The sequence below is a fragment of the Mirounga angustirostris genome, unplaced genomic scaffold, assembly GCF_029215605.1.
Source record: "Mirounga angustirostris isolate CCGP_5_RB_7025 unplaced genomic scaffold, mMirAng1.0.hap1 SCAF_3, whole genome shotgun sequence".
In the NCBI taxonomy this organism is placed as follows: Eukaryota; Metazoa; Chordata; class Mammalia; order Carnivora; family Phocidae; genus Mirounga; species Mirounga angustirostris.
The window spans coordinates 185077687-185100986 of record NW_026991711.1 but is presented as its reverse complement, the minus strand read 5'-3'; the positions used below and the strand labels follow the sequence as shown (position 1 = coordinate 185100986).

The 23300-nt window shown below is 36.3% G+C and overlaps 1 long non-coding RNA gene across 1 annotated transcript in view; it reads right to left on the bottom strand.

Moving 5' to 3' along the window:
* Positions 1-22866, bottom strand: part of LOC135363924 (uncharacterized) — a 45263-nt gene extending 22397 nt beyond the window's left edge. The window contains exon 1 of the long non-coding RNA XR_010410333.1: positions 22350-22866. This is a non-coding gene — a long non-coding RNA (uncharacterized LOC135363924). The remainder of the gene's footprint in view (positions 1-22349) is intronic.
* Between the last annotated feature and the right edge of the window lie 434 nt (positions 22867-23300).

Below are 23300 nucleotides of genomic sequence, written 5' to 3'. Positions count from 1 at the left end.
ATAGATGCTGCAACATTTATGTACCAAAACATTTAGAAGAAAAGAATGAGAGAAAAAGAGCAAAGGTAATACAGAAGAAGTAATTGTAGAGAATTTTCCAGAATTGTAGGACGGTGTGAATCCTCAGGTTGGAAGTAAACTCTAATCTACAACTAGACACATTGTAACCAGATGTTAAAATATGAAATATAAGGAAACAATCTTAAAAGCTGTTGGAGAAATAAGAAAATTTACTTATAAGAGATTGTCAGTTAAGCCACTAACAGATGTCTCAATAGCAATCATAGGTGTCACAGGAGGAAAAATGAATAACTTCAGAGAATAAAAACAGGTAAACAAATTTATTATACCCAGTTGCCTGTCATTTAAGAGTGAGGGCTAAATAAAAACATTTTCAGTTGAGCAAAGGGGATATACATATATTAAAAAATGAATAAGAACATTGACAAAATATAATATGCAATGCTATGTAAATCCAAAGAAGTAATACTAATGTAAGTTGTGCATTAAAAAGGGGGCAACTTTTATTTTCAGAAGTTTGGCGGTAACTCCCGAGTAAAACAACTATAAACGCTAAATAAAATATTTTCAAATATATATATATTTAACAGTACTGATGATCTGGCAAATAAGCAAAGTCAAAAGCGAGACATAGGCAGTAACCCAGAGAGGAGACTGAAGACTGATGTCAGCTTTCTCTTTGGGGGTATTTGCTATACTGGATGAACTAGAATTTCAATCCTTATGGCCTCATGAGATATGGGGAAGGGAGAAAAGTCCAGATGGGGATGTAGCAGGCTACATTTTCAGTGTAAGGATAAACCAGAAGTAACCTTCTCCCTCCCCATACCACTACCCCACCCACCCACCCATTCATCCTTTCATCAGGCACACACCTCCCAGGAGGCTACAAGAAATAAGCAAGCAAACAAATAAAACCACAAAATGTGACTTTACTTATTAAGAGCTTTGTCAATGAATGAATGAATGGAAGGGTTATATTTTCCCAATATAATTTATAACCACAGGTTTTTCTCACATGGTTTTGCAGCTCAAGTTTACAGTATCTGGGTGTTCCTGAATGACTCAAGCCAAGAATTTAATTCAGGGTAGTCCTATTGCGTGATTCCACTTACAATAAAGTTTATATATAAAGTTTCAGTTATGCCTGATGAATGAGTTCTACAGATCTGCTGCACAATATTGTGCCTATAGATAACAATAAGTGTACGTTTACAAATCTGTTGAGAGGGCAGATATCATGTTAGTGTTTTTACATGATAAAATGAAAATAAATAAAAAATAAAAGAGTAAGTGAAAAAATAAAGTAGTCCTGAGCTAGCAATACCCTGAGGTGTCTAAAGTATTGAAAACTAAACTTCAAAGTAGGGTTCAAAGAATTCCTGTAGATATGTTTTCAAGAAATATGAGCTCCTAGTAATGAGAGAGTGAAATGGAAAGAAAGAAAGAAAGAAAGAAGGAAGGAAAAGAGGAGGCAGGGGAGGGAGGAATGGAAGAAGGGAGGAAGGAGGGCAAAGGAGGAAGGAAGGATGAAATATTCAAGGAAATATTCAAGGAAATAAGGTCCCATAAGCAAGAGAAATAAACCTTAGTATAACTAGACCAGCAGGAATTTCAGATGCTGAAATTACCCAACACAGGATATAAAATAAATGAGTTTAATATATTTAAAGAAATAAAATAAGGGGATAGAAAAATATGAGTATGATAAAAAGCACTATAAAATGACAAGCAAATCTGAGGAATAAAACACAAGTTCCAGAAAACAAAATATATATTTAATATTTAAATTGTTAAATCAATATGTGAGATTATCAGGATATAAACAATCCGAGAGAATTGGTTTTCCACGGCTTAGAAAGCTCCTCACCTGGAGATCCGCCTTACCATTCCCTCCATCCCTTCCAGTGAAGCCTCTCGTCACCACCTTGACTGAAATTCCAACCTTCTCCACTCTGGAGACTACATATCCCTTTTTCTACTTTTATTTTTTCTTAGGACTTGTCACTTGATGTGTAACATCTTTCCCATAGTTTTTGTTCTGTCTCCATCTAGAAAGTAAGCTCTATTGGCACAGAGGTTCCTATTCGTTTTCTTCACTGAAGTAGCCCAGGACCTAGATGAACGGTTACACATAGAAGGGGCTACATCAGTATTTCCTGAATGAGTAGAATGATAAATATGAAATGAATTAAGCAGAACAAATCTAAAGATTTAAAATACGTGAGGAAAGTTATGGAACAAAGTAGGAAAAAAAAATCACCAAAAGTAAAGCAGAATAATGATATAAGTATATGTCCAACAACCGACTGAAAGAAATTTCAGGAAGAGGGGAGAGAAAATTAGAAAGAGGAAAATGATCAGAGGGTAACATGAACAATGATTTACATACATCACAGGAGTATTCTAATGTGAACCGTGATTATTGATTTAGTCAGACTCCTATCACAACATTGAGAAGATCAGAGGAACACCAGGTTCATCACATGTGTATTTGATGATGAGATAGGGACTCTCAAGAGAAAAATCAGGAAATGTCACCTAGAACTATGCTTCCCAGTAAGCCTACGTTGTATAGACTAGAGATGAATGATTCCAGCTGAAAGTTAAAAATGATTGTCCTTGGGTAGCAGAAATCAAAGGTTGGAAGTGCTAGGATGAGTATTGCCGTTTTTAGTCTTAAGTCTTGTAGCTATTTGTTGTTTTTTTTTTTTTAAGATTTTATTTATTTGAGAGAGAGAGAGAGAGAGCCATCGAGGGAGAGAGCATGAATGAGAGGGGAGGGGAGAGGCAGAGGAAGAGGGAGAAGCAGACTCCCCCTCTCAGTGGGGAGCCCGAAGCGGTGTTCCATCTCAGGACCCTGGCATCATGATCTGAGCCAAAGGTAGACGCTTAACGACCGAGCCACCCAGGCGCCCCTACTATTTGGGTTTTAAAATGTGTATATGAATTAATTTTATACAGAATTAAAATAATAATTATACATCTGATGCTATATTTGATAATGGTAAGAGGTAAATATATTTTTTCTTTTACCAAGAAGACTGGTCTCCAGATATCGGTCACACCTATAATCATTTCTAGGTGATGATTTAAAATGATTACAATGTAGCTATACTTCATTCTGTAAAATTGTTTACAAAATATTTTGTGCCTTTGTGTCATATTGGAAAAATTGGTTTCAAGATATTTGTGTGTTTAGGGCCAATCAACCCTTATTTCAAGTAAGCAGAGTAAAGGCATGCACACACCCAGTCCACATCAAAGAAAAGTATATCTTCACAAAAAATAAAAATATTTACACTATTTGGGGTAAAATATTACGCTATTTTTATCCTCAATAAATATCTCTTTTCAAAGGGAAAATGCTCATTTTGGAAACAAAAATTTCCACACTAAGGAGGTTTTGAAATTAAAAGTTCCCAGGAGCAGACTTCAGCCTCAATGTTTTCGATGGAGAAAGTCTCCATTCTCAGCTGCTGTCAGAGATACGTCCTGCGTCGTGGGTCAGCTGGTATCAAGCCCTGTAGTTGTTCAGGAAAAAAGTGAACCCTGACTACTTCCATTGTGAGTTCACAATCTAATATATATATCAGAATAAAACAAGAAAAACAATTAGTTAACAAAATATTTCATAAAATATACATGCCTGCATTGTTGGGAGTCACTACAGGGCTTTGCAGTTAGTAGGTTATGCAAATTACAAACCAAGCCACATGATAAAAAGCATGGGAATCAAGCCTGCCGCTCTGCAGAGCTTCACACTTGTCATGATTTTTATTAAATCAGATTTCTTAGAGACATTATATGGCTTATCTTGATTTGCTTTCTGACTTCGCATGGATTTTCAGCAATTTCAAAAAAAAAAAAGAAGAAAGCTTTTATGTATATTAATCTTCCCCTAACAAATATTTTATGAAACATAGTTTCTTTGAAGGACAGGCATAATTTAAGCATTTCATAAATAATAATAGCTGATGTTTCTTGATTGTCTATCATGTACTATACATGATAGGAGGTATTTTATATTCATGTTCTCAATTAATCCTCAAGAAATTTGAGATAGGCACAGTCCATGTTATGCTTCAGCAGTGGATAAGATTCTAGCTCTGAAAAAAAAAAAGAAGATTCTAGTTCTGGAATTCTAGGGCTTAAAAGAAAAGCTATCTAGAAAAATTGGGTAGTACCCAATAGATGTTTCGATTTTAGACTTTGGAATGATGAACAGTTCATGCTTTCCTCTGGCAAACAGAAATTTGGGTTCCTCTAAATCCTATGGCTGTCAATGTGGATGGGCTTCCCACTATGCAAATGGCACATTTTCTAATAATTATGGACAATGTGTATTTCACTAACATTAACAAATAAAAAATAATTATAAAGTGACTCACTCTGATTGGTCTAACATCATAACAAAATGCAGAGTCTGTAGTCTACAGTGCGGAACAAGACCCAGATTAAATGGGAATTTTAAAAGTATTCCTTTGCCATTGAATTAAGAATTTGACTGGTTCCTTCAACTTTTGGGGAAAAGAAAAAGAAAGGGAGACTGAGGACAAATTCACTATTTGTTGGCCCCAGATGTTCTTAAATAAGACAGTCTAAAGTGAATATTTGGTGCAAACTTAAATGTCCATCTTGCCAAAGATGGCTTTTACAATTAATTGTATGTATTTGGTCTTAGGTTTCTATTTCATTTCTTAGTGTATGGATCTAGTTATTTCTGTTAAACTTGTCCCAGTAGGGTTAACACTGAAAGAGCTATTTATTTTTGGGGGCGCCTGGGTGGTTCTGTTGTTAAGTGTCTGCCTTCGGCTCAGGTAATGATCCCAGGGTGCTGGGATCGAGCCCCACATCAGGCTCCCTGCTCGCTGGGAAGCCTGCTTCTCCCTCTCCCACTCCCCCGGCTTGTGTTCCCTCTCTCACTGTGTCTCTGTCAAATAAATAAATAAAATCTTTAAAAAAAATTAAAAAAGAGCTATTTATTTTTCTTCAATTCGCCCACGCCTCACCCTTCCACCATTTTGAAGGAAACAGCATCCAACACTGCTGTACACAAGAAACAGCTTCAGTCCTTACCCCAAACCATGCGGTGGCCACGGTTTTGCTTCTTGACAGTACTCCCTGTCACTTCATACCAAGGATCACGATGGCCACTTCATGACAAAAGCTGCTATGACTAGAGACCAAGGGAAAAACAAGAAATCTCCCACACTGTCATTGCAGCCAAGTAAAAATCATACGGTGGCACCTCATTAAGTCAATGTAACCTCGGTGTTCTCATTTGAGTCTATAGTAATTGGTGGCAGAGAGCAGAAGACTAAGGAGAGGAAAAGAAATGTCACCTACTGTCTCTAAGGCAGGTCATTAGACTTAGCTCGCTAGGCGTGTCTGGATGGCTCTCCTACTGCTGACAGTCTGGGGCCGCACAAAGCCCCCCGCTGGTGAGAGGTGCCGAGGTCTGAATGCTCTTGACCGTGTGTGTGATGGTTACCGGCTTGAGCATCGGCTGTTCTTGGCTGACAGCTCATCAACTGATTTGGATGGCCATTTTTGCACCAAGTGTATAAAAGCAAAACGAACCAAGCTGTTTATTTTCACATTTTGGCTTTTGCCTTTTCTGGTATGTTTATTTCCCCAACTGACTGTATTTACTCATTCCTTAATGATCTTGTTGCCAACTCCCGGGAGTGATAGCAGAAATTAAATAAAAATTTCTTTACAAAGAAAAAGGAATCCGTTCAGGTATTTTAAGCTTTAACACATATGTTACTAGATAAAATTTAACAAATTAGTATATTTATTTGATTAAAAGATAATCTGTTTGTTTGAAGAGAGAGAAAGGTAAAACCATCAAGTTAAAAAAAAAAAAGGAGGATTTAAAAATCACTGCATCCTCAAGGCGCCTGGGTGGCTCAGTCATTAAGCGTCTGCCTTCGGCTCAGGTCATGATCCCAGGGTCCTGGGATCGAGCCCCACATCGGGCTCTCTGCTCAGCGGGAAGCGTGCTTCTCCCTCTCCCACTCCCCCTGCTTGTGTTCCTGCTCTCGCTATGTGTCTCTCTGTCAAATAAATAAATAAAATCATTAAAAAAAAAAACAAAAATAAAAAAATAAAAATCACTGCATCCTCAAAAATATAGATGGGATTTTCTTTTTTTTTCTCTCTCTCTCTGAGCAAATGGACTGAGGCATCACAAGCACAAAGTTTTTTTTTTTTTAATTTTGTTTTGTTTTTAATTTTTAAAAAATATTTTATTTATTTATTTGAGAGAGTGAGGAGAGAGTACAGGAGCAGGGACAGAGGGAGAGGAAGAGGGAGAAGCAGACTCCCCTCCTAAGGAGGGAGCCCAACATGGGGCTTGATCCCAGGACCCTGGGGTCATGACCTGAGCTGAAGGCAGGTGCTTAAGCGACTGAGCCATCCAGTCACCCCACAAGCACAAAGTTTTGAACTTTATGAAGTCCCAATAATAAAAAAAAAATAATTCAACCCCACATTTAGTGTATATAATTGATTTTGATGGACCTCGTAGCTGAATGTCACTGAATATCTCATTTTTTTAAATTCATTTTCTACCTTTGAAACCTAGAGGTATGTGTGTAGACATAAAATTTTATGAAGTAGATAGATCACTCTGTGTTTTTGGTTTTTTTTCCCAAAGATTACGTACCTATGACAACCCATTGTATCTGGAAAGAAAAACGTGTGAACACTTGCCTCACTTAAGTTCTTATTGTGTTTTGGTGCTTCATATGTGCCTTTCTCAGTGACACAAATCTTCTTTTTTTTTTTTTAAAAGATTTTTTATTTATTCATTTGAGACAGGGAGATACAGAGAGAGAGAGAGAGAGCACAGGAACAGGGGGAGAGGCAGAGGGAGAGGGAGAAGCAGGATCCCTCAATGTGGGACTCTATCCCAGGACCCTGGGATCATGACCTGAGCCGAAGGCAGACGCTTAACCATCTGAGCCACCCAGGCGCCCGATACAAATCTTTTTAAGAGCATACATTTGAATTATTCCTATGACATTTCTACTGCTACATGTACTAATAACTAAGGTTCAGAATATATTATGAGTCTCAGGGAAGGAAGTACTTACTGTTTTAAAATAAGAGCAGTAATTCAAGAATCTTCTGACCATTTTGATAAGTGTTTGATGAGAAGGAAATAATGTTTTGTATTTTTTGAAAAGAGCCATACTGATCAGAAAAACAGCATGTTTTTGAAAGAATTAGATAAGGAAAATATACCCCATCCAACTACCTTACCATTTGGAAAAGCCAGCATCATTCTCAGGTCCTATATTATCCATCTTATGTGTCTCATCTTCTGCTTTTATTGCCCAGTGGATGTGATTGCTTTCAGAACCCCCCTGTGCTCAATCATTTTTGCAATAATAGCTGGATCTGAAAGAGTCCTGTGTTTATCACACATACTTCAAGATCAACAGAAGGCAGTCCGTTTGGCAGAAAGCTGCTTTTAAAATCTGAGCTTAAAAAATAGATATTTTACAGGGAATTTATTCTACATATCCAAGAGTTGTTCAGAAAATAGATGTCATTTTGATATAAAATAATTTTTTAAAAGTTTCAAATGTAAACATCTCTATCACATACATGCTTTAACTGGGCTTTTGGATGATATATGTGAAGATAAACATGTACGTGTTTTTCTGTACCACTGCCTTGGCCATATCCATGGGTATTTTTGGCTAGCAAGTGGGAAGTGAATATGAAAGGATATTATTAGGGCCAACATGAAGGAGCTATATGACCAAATCTCAATTTCAATTAACCATTTTGAATCCTTCATGCTTACACTTGGAAATGTGCTAAACTTTCCAGAGTGGAGTCCTAGGGTCAGACTGTTTTTGGTCAGGCTTCATGTGTAGATGATGGTACATTAGTAAATGCTATTTCAAAAAGGTCTCCAGAGAAACTCTACAGAGAAATGCTAATTAACCATCAATATTTGCTCTACAGTGCTGTTCAATCTCATTCAACTAAGGAGATCTCACACAAAGACTTAGAGAAAGAAATGAGATTAATACTTTATATTCATAGCTAGAGATATAGTGGTTCTGCTGTTGCTAATTGGCGCTGAATAATGTGTAAATATCACAGGCTGACGCCTTTCACTCACCATATCTTTTGCAGAAGTTATTTCCAAAGTTTTCATAAAAATCTCTCTATCCCTGCCAGAAAGACCCCCTTTCCAACTCATGACTTTCAAGGAACCAAGGTGGTTTTCTATATTTATACAGTTAATGGGAAATATGGTATTCAGGAAAAGGGGCTAGTTTTCAAACTCCCACTTCGCCATTATCAGAGACCTCTTGGCAGCTGGTTGAATTTAAGCTGGTAAACACCTTCTTAGCACTATTATATATAAATTGCACTTCAACTAGAAAGATAGATAAATGTTGGATTTATTTAACTTGGATTAAAAATTTTAACTTGGGTTGAAAATATGACATTCACTTTTCCTGGCTAAATAATTAAGTCTAGTCTATCACATTATAAATCCCACTGGGATTTGTGTCTATTCCTACACGTGCACACAGCTTCAGTTTATACACTTAATTGTTTATACACTCAAGCTTGACGAAAGAGCTGTGCGTGTGTGCATGTGTGTGTATGTGTGTGTTTAAAATCTTTATCTTGTCCCAGAGTAAAACAATAAGATTTCATCTGTATAATATGCTGGCCACTTTTGCTGGGGTGTTGAACAATAGCCATGGTAAAGTGTCCTCTATAAGTAGAACCTCTATTCTTAGGACTCTAGAAAGGATTCCATCCAATCACATTGTGGAGGTCTTCCTCTTTGAACAGAAATATTTAGATTAAAATGAACATCAGTATTTAGGGGAAAATAAATCTGAACACTAAAATAATAACGTCTCTGAGAGGGTCTTAGCAGCAGGAAGCAGAAAAAGAAAGTCACTATATATTACAGGATTTACATAGGACATGGCTCAGAATGTTTTAATAACTTCCTTGGGAAATTACCTCAGAACATATTAATAAAGCGTGCAAGAAGCCCATTTAATTAATGTATAAACTTTTTTTTTTTTTAGTTTTTAACCCCAAATGGCATTACTTATCTTTGACAAAAATCTTATTCATGAGACTTGGTTACCAGTAAATTTTGATTATTTACAAGATTCAAACCTTTTATCAAAGAGTAAAGATAACTACCATGGCAGGATTTTTTTAAAAAATATGTTACAGATTACCAAGATACATTTCTTAAATTTGGAGAACAATTGCTGTGTTGCTAAAAACAATTTGCAACCCAAAGGATGACTTCTTCATTTGAATGTGTATTTTGACTCATTTTTGAAATTCTAATATCTTATTAAATTAAGCAAGAATTTATTGAACACCTAGGAACTGCCATGTATAAGAACATGAGTAAATTGTCATCCCGGACATTAAGGTGCTTATCAACAGTATGACCTTCTGGATACAAATCAAGTGGGAGCCCCCAGGAACAAAGTGCTTGTCCACCTTCCTATTTTTGACCACTGTGTTGGGGTATGACTAGCCGTGAACCCTAGGCTAGCCAACTGGCTTCTGGATGTCTCATATTCCTTTTTTGTAAGGTCAAAGTAACGCAGGTTTCTTGTGGGAATCACTTGGCATGATATATGTAAAGGTACCACAAGGCCCATACACACGACAGATATTTTAAAAACTAGTATTATTTATGAAAATCTCTCACCTCCACTCTTAGAGGTCTTCTGACTTTAACAATGTCTTACAGTTTTGAGAGATCTATGGTGAACTATTTAGTTCATATTTTTACCACACTCTAAAGTCATAGGTAATATCAGCGAAGAGATCTGTTTTTCTCTCATTTTATATCGATGGAATCAAATTAGTCTATTTTCAAATACATGCTATTGTATTGTAAGTTGACTGGTTCCTTTAAAATGACAGGCATCTGAGTTCCTAGCATATACTTCTACTAAAAATCAGGAAAATCAGAGATAAGAAGGAATTTCTGATGAGAAGCTGTCCCCAGGAGTGAGCCAGACAATGAGAGGGGCTGGGGTAAGAGTCAGAATGGCGGACACTGGTTGTTTTGAATGAAACAGATGGGCTTGTTGAAACATAGTGGGTCCTTACAATTAATTTCATGGTGTGTGGGTAATATCCAAACCTTAGAAATTAGTGGCTTATGCGCCTAAGCCGGAATTTGTAAAAAAAAAAAAGAGGGGGGTTGTAAATAGAGCAGGCCAAAACCAAAGAAAGACATGAATATTTGGAAGCTGGAAACTCTAATTGCAAAAAGCAGGGTGCATGGTCTTCATACTGTGTGTGAACATCTGCAAGCATCTGGGGTGGTAGAGAAGGGTGCTAGACAGAAACATGACAGAAATGGAAGAGCATGGGAATGTGGGGAAATCTAAGAACAACCTTCTCTAAAAACACCTACTTTCAGAACTCTATTTCAGATGCTTTAAAAAAAAAAGCACTTTATTGAGGTATGATTGACATCCAAAAGCCATGAATATTTATTGTATTCAACTTGATGAGTTTGGTGATAAGCATACATCCCTGAAACCATCACCGCTCAATGCTGTAGACATATTTATCACCTCCAAAAGTTGCCCCCATCCCTTTTATTGTATTTAATTTTATATTTTAATGGACAAAATTTCTGTTGTGGTAAAATTTTTTCTTCACATAAGATCTATCCCCTTAACAAAATTTTAAGTTTTCAATACAGTATCATTAATTATAGGCCTTGGGTTGTATGGCTGATTTCCAGAACTGATTCATCTTCATAACTGAAATTTTGTACCCTTTGACCAACCCCTGTCCATTTTCCTCTCCCCCAACGCCTGGTAACTACTATTCTACTCTCTGGTTCTATGAGTTTGCCTATTTTAGATCTCACGTAAGGGATATCGTGCAATATTTGTCCTTTGGTGTCCGTTTATCTCACTTAGCATAAGGTCCTCTGACTATGTGTGTTGTCACAAATCACAGGATTTCCTTATCAAGTGTATCCTCCATACAAATACTCCTATCAAGTAGTTCATTGTACTCATAAATGGTGATACATTTTACTCGGGGAAGGGATTTTTCCAGGAAATATCCCTATTTAATGCCAATGAATCAACTGTTCATCAAATGCATGTGCTTAGCATCCCTAAACTTCCAGGAAAAAAAAATAGTGGAGAGATTCTGTGAACAAGTCTTAGCAGTTTTTTGTTGTTTGTTTTTATCTTCTTGAGGTTGAGCTAAAGAGATGGTACTAATTTATCTCCTGATACCACCTATAATTAAATCAGCTGCTGTTTATTATACATATTATGAGGGCAGCCTTCTTGGATATACCAAATAGGTTAAAGAGAATATCCCCAAACATTTTTCATTGAAGCATTGGGTAACCATATCTGTGGGACCACAGTACAGCTCTGGGTACAGGTATATGACCTCCGAGCCACGGAATTAGATAGAAAATGAACAAGCACTCAGGAGGAGGGCCAGACATAGAACAAATCTTTCTTGGTAGGCCTTTGATCAATAGCAAAGGAAACACATATCTAAGCCCCTTGTAGAAACTGCATAGAAGGCATATTTTGAAAAGTTTTTGGGGAACAAGTGATGGTACATAACATTACATTATGATATTAACAGAAGACATGTAAAATGTCATTAATACTCTTGTGATTTACCAACGATGTTATTTATTGACATTATTCTTTGTTGTTTTATTTGAGAGAATATAAAATACTGATCAGATTTCATAGATTGGCTCCTGTTCTCCATTCCCTTCCCCCTACCTTTTTCGGAGAATTCGTCAGTTCTGTTGTACTGGTGTAGGGGAAGGAACCCAAAATTAGCTGCCGCACAGAGACCACAGTACCGTGGAGGTGGCCATTATATTAAAGAACATTCCTCCTCTGGTCTTTTCCTCATTAGCTCAGCTAAGAGACTTTCTGAGCAACATCTGATGTGGAATTCAATCATTTTTGTCTACGTGACTGTTTCAGATTGATTTTCACGATATGATGACTACAGTAAGAAAAGAGCCCTCCAGTTACTCCCTTGTTCCCTGAAATTTATTTACTCTGGCTGCCAAATATCAACATAGAATTTTGGCTTATAAAATATGGATAAATATAGAATTCAAGGAAACAGTCTTTTTATCTCTGCCTGATATCTGTATTTTAATCATTATCAAGCCTTTCTGCTGGCCTTGGACAAGACTGTATGAGGTTTGTAGAGGTTTGGCTTAACATGTTTGTGGTCGTGATTTGTAAGCACTTTTTAAAACAACAGATATAGATTCCATTCCAGCCATTAAAGTTATGCATTTTTGATAAGCAGACTATAAATTACAATCTATGGTGTCGTGTGAAAGAATGAGGCCAGTAGAATGGGAAATAAGCACAGGGCATCTCTCTGTTTTTAATGTTCTAAATCAGGTTCATTAAGAAGATCATTGTTCTGTACTCTTCATCAGGCCAGTATTTAAACCTCAATAAAGGAAGTGAACTCAGAATCTGATGAGTTGGGGCATAATGGGAAACATTTAGATGTGTTACAACCTTTCTTCAACTTTTATTATTCATAAGGTGGTGATACATACCTAAGGGTTGAGGTTAATTTATTTATCCTTGTATTCAGATAGGGGCTGTTAGTTTTACATCTCACATTTAGTTCTGAGATAATCAGTGGCCAAACTCAAAGTACAAGTCATTATGAAAAATTCTTATCATGAAAAAGAAATATACTAGTTTTTGTCAAGGGCAAAACTTTCACTAATTCTGAGACCCAAAGGAAATTTACCACATATCACACATTGCTATTTTCCAAGCAACCAAATTTAATAACTGCTGTTTTCAAACAGAAGGTATGAGGTGAAATAAAACAATTTTTAGAAAGTCTGCCCTGAGCTCTGTGTTGTGGTTCCCAAACATGAGTGCATGGTGGAAGCACCTGGACAGCTGGTCAAACCATATATCACTGCCTCAACCTTGGAGTCTGTGGTTGTGAAGGTCTGAGGTGCATTTCTAACAAGTTCCCCAGAGATGCTGATGGGGCTGGTGTGGGACCACAGTTGGAGAGCTTCTTTTCTGTGGGGTTTTCTCAGGTCACTCAAGAGAAGTTCCAAAACATTCAATTTTCTTATAAGCTTAATTATCTAGGTTCACTTTAGATGCCTCCTGCACTGTGTAGAAATAACAATTGGACTTAATGGAAGAGCACCCTAGAGCCTGTCTTCCTTCTGAGCCCCTCAGCCAAGGCATAACTACAAGCAAACATTCATGAGCTCTATTTTCACCCTTCTTAGTAATAGATAAGTTAAGTAATACATAAGTAAATAAATTCAATAACATTTTTATTGGTTTTCTACTAGGTTCTATGCTCATAAGCATACGCATTTTTTCAAACCAATGGGGTCAACAAAGTATCCAGGTGGTAAAGTTTGTAGGAAAAACACGAAGGATGGGAACCAGATAAACTCTATGTGTAGAGAACCACAGCAGGGTTCCTCCTCCTCCTCTTTACCCTCTTCTTCCTATTCCTCCTCTTTCCTCTTCTTTTTTTGTGGTCATTTTAACTACAAAGTGAAATTCTTCAGAGGAAGGGATGTCTATATGTAATCTAAAAACAATGCAGAGAGATTATAGCGAAGAAAATTTACAATTGTTATCCATCTTAGATGATAGCTATTTGTCTGGGTGTTACTCACTGACACATGGGGCTACAAGCACTTGAAGTGTGGCGAGTGTGGACCAACATGTGCTGTAAGGACAAAATATACCCTGGTTTCCTATACCTCCCACCCCCCTTCACCCATTTTGCCCATCTGCTAACCCCCCTTTCCTCTGGCAACCCTCAATTTGTTCTCTGTATTTGCAGGTCTGATTCTGCTTTTTGTTTGTTTATTCATTTGTTTTGTTTTATAGATTCCAGATATAAATTAAATCAAATGGTATTTGTCTTTCCCTCTCCAACATTTCACTTAGCATAATACCCTCTGGTCTAGATCCATCCATGGTGCTACAAAATGGCAAGATCTCATCCCCTTTATGGCTGTGTAATAGTCCCTTGTGTATATATGCCACATTTTCTTTATCCAATGAGTAAACATGGGAATAAAAGGTATAGCATAGGGAATATAGTCAATGACATTGTAACGGTGACAGATGGTAATCACACTTGTGTGAGCAAAGCATAATGTATAGAGATTTTGAATCAGTGTGTTGTACACCTGAGACAAATGTAACATTGTGTATTAACTATTCTCAGATAAAAAATTAAAATAAATAAATAAAATAATAAATAAATAAATAAATAGATTTAATAACTAGCAGAAGGTTTTATTGCTAGGTAGTTTTGTGGTAACATGAAAATAGCAATTACTATAATGGAATAAAACAAAATGTTATTTCTTCTCATCTTCTCATCTTCTCAAAATATCATTATTGTAAAATGTTAAACACACTACATGTTTTATGGCATCTTAATTTTAAACAGCCTTTAAATATTAGAAACACACAAAAATATCTCCAAACTTAAAAAAAATAAAGAAGCCTGGCAAAATCATTCTGGAAAAAAAAAAATGCACTCTAGATTTTGAATACTTTGTAAAAAACAGAAAGAATGTAATGTCTACTTAATAATTTTGCTTTCATTTTTATTTCATGTTGAAGTGATAATATTTTAGACATGTTTGTTTAAACAAAATATATTTCTAAAATTAATTTCACTTGTTTCTTTTTTACTTTTTAAAATATTACTGGAACATGGGGCGCCTGGGTGGCTCAGTTGGCTGAGCCTCCAACTTGATTTCGGCTGAGGTCATGATCTCAGGGTCATGAAATCGAGCCCTGTATTGGGTTCTCCACTGAGCATGGAGCCTGCTTGAGGTTCTTTTTCTCCCTCTGCCCCTTCCCCCTCCGCTGCCACCCCCTCCCACTCCCACTTGAGCTCTCTCTCTCAAAAAAAAATGTTACTAGGACACCTAAAATTACTTATATGGCTCATGTTATATATATATATATATAGGACAGTTCTGATTTAGATCTTTAGCTCATTTTAACCCATCTCAGTCCAAAGCTTTTCACTCATTTTGCCAAGTGCCAAGGACATCTTAGATGGAATATATCATGGCGTCAACTGGGTTAAGGCCAGTGTTGGCTTAAGCCATGTCAGTATCTAGTGCTTAACAGACAATACTTCATCCTCAATGCACTTTCATCTATCAGAGGAAGGAGAGCCAATGTTTCTTGTTTGATTCATTATTTAATAACTTATTTATTCAAGAAAACTATTCAAGAAATAGATTTTGCATGGAGTTATACTGCTCTTAACTTTTTTTCCTTAATATTTTAAAATTGTAAAACTCACCTAGGTACACAGTTTAAAATTTTTATTATGCCAAAAGGTACAGTAACAATACTAAAAATTTCTGGGATTTGTCATAAGTAAGTAATTTTTAGTAATACTAAAAATTTATGAGACATGTCATAAGTAAGAGGCACTGTCATCTGACTTTTTGCCTATAACTTTGGATGCTAGAAACAATTGGACAATTCCTTTTAAAATTCTTAAAGAGAATAATTCTAGAGAAAATTTATATCTAGCTAAAATAGGTGTAAATTGTCAAGATTTAAAAACCAAAAACATCATCTGTTCTGCAAGGGCATAGAAATTTTTTCCCCCATTTCACAAGGAAGTTACTTGCTAATAATAGATGATAGACCAGGAAAAAGGAATAAATGCAATCCAAGCAACAGAAGCATCCAAGCGGGGTTATCAGGGTGGGGGATTCTGAAATGATGTGATGATGAACATTAGTGTTGAGATGACAGAGAGTAACAATCCAAACTGGAACTAAGGAGAAAAGGCTTTGGGACGGTGTTCCTCAGGAACAAAGAAGAAGTAATTAAAAAATACGTTAAAGATAATTTGTGGAACACTGAAAACAAAAAATATCTATGAATATAAGCTGGATATAAAGAGATACCTATTTTAGGATTTGGAGTATTTATGTTTATAATAGTATAATGCTTATTATCATCTGAGGCATCAAAAATAATTTTATGATGCTTGTAGATTCTTTTTATTTGATGAACTTAATATGATTAATTTGTGCTCTTCACAGCTGGCATTCAATAATAATGAACCATAATTCAAAATTGTTTTGATGTCATTGTCTGCTAAATTTTTTAGAGCAATGAACTTTACTTTCAAAAAAAGTTATACAGCTTCACGATAAAGAATAAGGTATATGTGGATCACTACATCAAAAACTAATGAGGTATTGTATGGTGATTAACATAACATAATAAAATTAAATTTAAAAAAAAGAATAAGGCATACAGACCACTATAAAGTGAGCTTAAAAATTCCACCACCTTAAAATAAACATCATTCATGTTAAGTGAATATGATTCAATCTCTATGTGTGGAGATAGATGTCAGATGATAGCACAGGTAGACTTAGATGTATAGATAAAATGCTTTTATTTAAGGGTGCCTGGGTGGCTCAGTTGGTTAAGCTTCCTAAATCTCAGAGCCAGTAACAGTGCATCATGTCAAATTTTGCTTGTTTCCAATCTCTCTGAGTTTCCCTTCTGCTGTCTCTCTCTCACTCTAGCTAAATAAAGTTCTCTGCTTTTAAGGGCACATATGAATAAAGTGGACCATCTGGATAAGCCAGGGTGATCTCCCTATTAGGTCTGTAACATTAATTATACCTGTAAAGTCTTGTTTACCAGGTAATATAGCATATCAGAAATTTCTGGAAATTAGCGAATGGACATTTTTGTGGGGCCAGTAATCTGCCTACCATAGACATGACCAAAAGTATGAGATGTTAATAGAGTCTGTGACAGTTCATGCAGCATTAAGACATTGAGAAGCACTGGAAGGAAGTTAACAGGTGCCCTGGGCACACACACTCAACATTAAATAAGTATGTTCCATTTTGCAACATTACTAAGTACATTCCATCTTGCAACAAAAGAAAGATGTTCTCGATCTCATTTTTTATTCCCAAAATGCTATTTATCTATGCTACTTTATATATCTAAAATCCATCACTGTTCACTTAATAATGGACATCACAACCAACTTACCTATAAAATGTAACTTCACTACTTCAATGGCTCTGTTATTTTGTTATTTGAGAGTCTTAACTTTTATTTATTTTTTTAGTTTTTTAAAGATTTTATTTATTTATTTGACAGACAGAGACAGCGAGAGAGGGAACACAAGCAGGGGGAGTGGGAGAAGGAGAAGCAGGCTTCCTGCTGAACAGGGAGCCTGTTGTGGGACTCGATCCCAGGACCCTGGGATCATGACCTGAGACGAAGGCAGACGTTTAGTGACTGAGCCACCCAGGCACCCCGAGTCTTAACTCTTAAAGAGTAATTTTGAATTATTCAGTGTTTTATTACTTAGATTACTATGTGGAAAAATTTAATTGGATAATAAATGATAAGCTTAACTCCCTACCACCCTCTCTGGCCTTTAAAATTGGTGACAAACAGCTTCAGAAGAATAGGTATTAATTCTTCTTTAAATATTTGGTAGAATTCCCCTGGGAAGCCATCTGGCCCTGGGCTCTTTTTTGTTGGGAGATTTTTGATTACTACTTTAATTTCCTTGCTTGTTATGGGCCTGTTCAGATTTTCTATTTCTTCCTGTTTCAGTTTTGGTAGTTTATAAGTTTCCAGAAATGCATCCATTTCTTCCAGATTCCCTAATTTTTTGGCATGTTGGCATATAGTTGCTTATAGTATGTTCTTATAACTGTTTGTATTTCTTTGGTGTTGGTTGTGATCTCTCCTTTTTAATTCACGATTTTATTTATTTGGGTCCTTTTTCTTTTCTTTTTAATAAGTCTGGCCAGGGGTTTATCAATCTTATTAATTCTTTCAAAGAATCAGAGCCTAGCTTTGTTGATCTGTTCTACTGTTCTTCTGGTTTCTATTTCATTGATTTCTGCTCTAATCTTTATTATTTCTCTTTTCCTGCTGGGTTTAGGCTTTATTTGCTGTTCTTTTTCCAGATCCTTTAGGAGTAACATTAGGTTGTGTATTTGAGACTTTTCTTGTTTCTTAGAAAGGCCTGTATTGCTATATACCTCCCTCTTAGGACCACCTTTGCTGCATCCCAAAGGTTCTGAACTGTTGTGTTTTCATTTTCATTTGCTTCCATGAATTTTTTAATTCTTCTTTAATTTCCTGGTTGACCCATTCATTCTTTTTGGATGCTCTTTAACTTCCATGTGTTTATGTTCCTTCCAAATTTTCTCTTATGATTGAGTTCAGGTTTTAAAGCATTGTGGTCTGAGAACATGCAGAGAATAATCCCAATCTTTTGGTATTAGTTGAGACTTTATTTGTGACCCAGTATGTGATCTATTTTGGAGAATGTTCCGCATGCACTCGAGAAGCATGTGTACTTTGTTGTTTTAGGATGAAATGCTCTGAATATATCTGTGAAGTCCGTCTGGTGCAGTGTGCCATTCAAAGCCCTTGTTTCCTTGTTGATCTTCTGCTTAAATGATCTGTCCTTTGCTGTGAGTGGGGTGTTAAAATCCCCTACTATTATTGTATTATCATCAATGTATTTCTTTAATTTTGTTATTTATTGGTTTGTATAATTGGCTGCTCCCAAGTTAGGGGCATAAATATTTACAATTTGTTAGATCTTCTTGTTGGATTGACCCTTTAATTATGATAATTATCAGATGACTTCAATCATATGGGGAATTTAAGAAACAAAACAGAGGATCATAGGGGAAGGGAGGGAAAAATAAGATGAAATCAGAGAGGGAGACAAACCATAAGAGACTTTTAACTATAGGAAATAAACAGGGTTGCTGGAGGGGTGGTGGGTGGGAAGGATGGGGTAACTGGGTGATGGGCATTAAGAAGGGCATGTGATGTAATGAGCCCTGGGCGTTATATGCAACTGTTGAATAACTGAACTCTACCTCTGAAACTAATGATACACTATATGTTAATTAATTGAATTTAAATAAAATAAAATTTAAAAAAGAAAATAAATAAAATAAAATTGATGACAAAGATAGGCTTATTAGTAATGAGTTAATTGACAAAAACAAGGCAAAATCCTGGAAATAAGTAGCAGTGCTCTTCATCCAATACATAAGATGTGTTAGTATTTAATAGAGATTTTAACCACTGTGTTTGAAAGGTAACTAAAGGATGTGGCCAAAATCTAGTAACATGGTTTACTCAAAATGATATATCTACACAAGCAAATCCAAATAGGTGATTATATAGTTACTGCCCCACCTATACACCAAGACATCTCTTCCGATGTGGCCATAGTCAATGAAAATAAAATAGGGTGTAAAAATCACCTTACCTCTTCTGCATGTTGGCATCCCTACCTGGAAAGAGAAATGGCAGAATCCCTTCTCTTATGTATTTTATGCCAATGCTTGGCATGTCATTCACGTGTCTGTTTCCCCTCAATTAATTATCTGCCCTTCCCCTGCTCTTATCTGTCTCTTAAGGAAATATATTTCCCAGGCTTTTTTGCTCTCTGTTTTCTAGGTACATTTAGTCAATGAGAATCATCAGAGAGAGATATAAGGATGGAAGAAGAGGAGAAGACTCTCTTTGCTTTCTTTGGCATGTCCTTTGCAGCTTTGGATACTCTCTATCATCAGGTAAACTTTCGCCAGGTGGTCCTGGCCCCTGGTCCTGCCAGCATCATCTTTTTTTCTCCCTGTTTATCATACTTACAACGATGAAAAACTAAAGCCAAGGTGCTAAAATCTTCCTTATATTCAATTCATTCCATCTAGACAGAGGTTTAAACCAAAGTTAAAATTTGTCATTTGTGCCTGTTGTCACTCCAGAATTATCTAAACTATGCTACCTTTATTAATAAAGAAGAATCAGATACATCCTGCTGCTTAGAATATTTTTGATGCCTACTTTTAGATATTTAATGTGTGGCTTATGGGTTCTCAATAAGTATGGCATGAAAAGATATGAAAAGCCAGCATTCTTGACTTTTTAGTTTATTACCATTTCAAATGTTCATACTTGACCTGATGCATTCCAACAGAGCATAAATCTTTCATCTGCTTCTCTATAAATAACTAAACTGTCATTTAAAGTCACTTCTATTCACTCAGTTTAACACAGGGAAAAATCCAGGCAGCTGTTGATGAGCTTTTTTCAGAGTATCCTACAGAAAAAAAAAAGTGGCACTTGAGAAATCAGTGTGTTACCCTCTATTTGATCCCATGGTTTAGCCATATCTATGAGAGACTAACAAAAGGCATGTTGAAAGTCAGCAAAATGTCAAACACCTTTCTTTTCAGCTTGCATTAATTTTTCCTCAATAAATTCTATTAGTCTAAATTTCTAGTTTGAAAATTATGGCTTGGATACATAGCACACCTTTATGAAAATTCACATCTATTTAAGAAGAGCATGTGGTATGGGATATGGTAAGGTCTCTTTAAAATTATTACTTATAGAGTTGCCTTTAGAGTTAAATATTTTCATATCACTTTGGATGTACTGAGCCTCAAGGTGTGTTTGAATTTACTGAGGATTGAGAGTAATGAGGTTACAGTGCCCAGTCTGGGAATGTGTGTATTCACTTCTTAAGAGAAACTCCAAAAATCACATTGAACTTGTAAGTTCTGAGGAGGACACACACACACACACACACACACACACACACACACACATATGCTTACAAAAATGGATGTTATTAGTTTCCTTTTGCTGTTGTAACAAATCACCATAGACTTAGTGGCTTAAAATAGCACAGATTTATTATATTGCCATTCTGGAAGTCAGAAGGTTCAATTGGACCCAGGCAAGGTGCTGGCAGGGCTGTGTATTTTCCTGGGTGCTCTAGGGGAGAGTAGTTCTTTCCCCTTTTCCAGCCTCTAGAACCTACCAGTATTCTTTGGCTCACAGCCTCCTTTCATCTTCAAAACCAGCAATGGCATCACTCGGACACCAGACATCGACTCTTCTGTCCCTCTCTTCCATCTTTCACGGACACTTGTGATTGCATTAGGCTCAAGGCTCGAGGGAAAATCTAGGATATTCTCTTTAATCTTAAAATCAGCTGATTGGCATCTTGAAGTCCACCTGTAACCTTAATTCCCCTTTGCCATGTATCATGACATATTCACAGGATCCATCTTTCTACCTACCTCAGTGGGCAACCATCAGCTATCCTAAAATTAGCAGTTCAGCATTTGTCGTATAGTTTTTAAAATTCTTGGTCAATTTCTTTATCAAGATATCATAATCTGATATTTTTAGGTTTAGAGATATATTTCAGGATCTATCTCCAGATAAGACTATTTTATAGACAAAAAAATATTTTTTTCAAGTGGTCATAGATATACTCTTTTATGTTACTAAGAAACTGTCTGAGAGTGATCAAAAATTATTATTATATAGATTTATCTCTAACATGCTATTGATTTCCTGGGTACGAATCATTTTAGGTAAGTTTAACTTATGAGGTTAAACTATATGACTTTCAGTCTTGAATGTTCCTATTTCTCTTTAAATATATCTAAATACCTGGTTTCTATTTTTAAATTAGCCCAACAATGTTTTCCTGCCTAAGTAATTTGAAGGAGGCAAATACTCTTTTGTGTTAATGATGTTGTTCTATAATGATTTTCTAAAGCCAAATGTAAAAGTAAATGAAAAATAAAAATTATTAGGAAAAAAACACAAAAAACAAATCAGAACTGAATCATATTGTGCAGTAAAGGTTTGAAAAAGCTATTAAAATGCAATACCATAATAATATAGTAGAAACAACACCAAACATATCCCTATAACCATCAATGGAAACATGCTAAACTCACCTACTAAAAGACTTTCAAATTAGGGACACCTGCGTGGCTCAGTCTGTTAAACATCTGACCCTTGATTTCAGCTCAGGTCATGATGTTAGGGTTGTGAGATCGAGCCCCGCGTTGGACTCTGTGCTGGGTGTGGAGCCTACTTCTCTCTCTCCCTCTTCTCCTCCCCCCACCCCTTCTCTCCCTCTTTCTCTCTCTCTCAAAAAAAAAAAAAAAAAAAGACTTTCAAATTACAGCAAAAGTCAAAATCTAATGAAAAACTGAATGCAAGAGACGCAACTACTATAAATCAATTCATGATGATGGAAAATAAAAAGATGAACAAAAGTACAGATCATAAAAGCCTGTGGTTATGGTTGTGGTATCTGACAAGGCAGAATTCAAGGAAAAAAATCATTAAACAAGGCAGGAAAGCCTTATGTAAAACAAGTAGTTTGAAATGAAGGCCAGAAGTCACAAATACCTGCATGTTGAACAACAGAGCCAGGGACCAAGGGAGAAGAATGGGAAGTATTTCTAAATGGAGTATTCTCTCCTTTGTTGGGGTCTTCTCTCACTCTGTCTGCTTTGTCCTCTGTATTTGCTTTCTGAGATCCTGGTTGTGCCCTTGGGTGAGATAGGGGCCAGTTTAAGCTCCTTTTGGGCTCAGTTTCTGAACATGAATATCCCACAGTGACTCGACAAGATGCTTCCCCCATACAGTCTCCACTGTGTCAGCTCATGAACTAGATTCCCCAGACGTGTATAGACCTCAGAACAAGCAGAGACTGATAGAATATGATGGAAAACCTCAATTATATGTTTAGTTTGCTTTGATTTGTATTAAGTGCTGTGTCATTCCATTCACACTTTTTTTCTCTTTTTTTTATTATGTTATGTTAATCACCATTCATTACATCATTAGTTTTTGATGTAGTGTTCCATGATTCATTGTTTGCGTATAACACCCAGTGCTCCATGCAGAACGTGCCCTCTTTAATACCCAGCACCAGACTAACCCATCCCCCCACCCCCCTCCCCTCTAGAACCCTCAGTTTGTTTCTCAGAGTCCATAGTCTCTCATGGTTCGTCTCCCCCCATTCACACTTTTCATACGGGCTGTGCTAATTTCAAAATATTAGCCACTATAACTGAAGTTTAGGAACATAAAATAATATTTTAAAAAACCTACATCTATCTTTCTGCTTTGTTGGACTCTGTCTTAGTTTCCATCTTTGATGTCTTCAATATACATCAACAAGGTATTTGCATAAAGATTGTAAATTGCTCCTTCATAGTCTATTGCAAGAATGGCCAGGTTCCTTTATTTCTCTAAATTAAAGAAAAAATTCCCTATTGGCCGAGGTTGATGAGAATGCTGCTGTCATATGTTCTTTGGGGATTCTCCACCCTCCTTCCATTAATCATCCAAGAG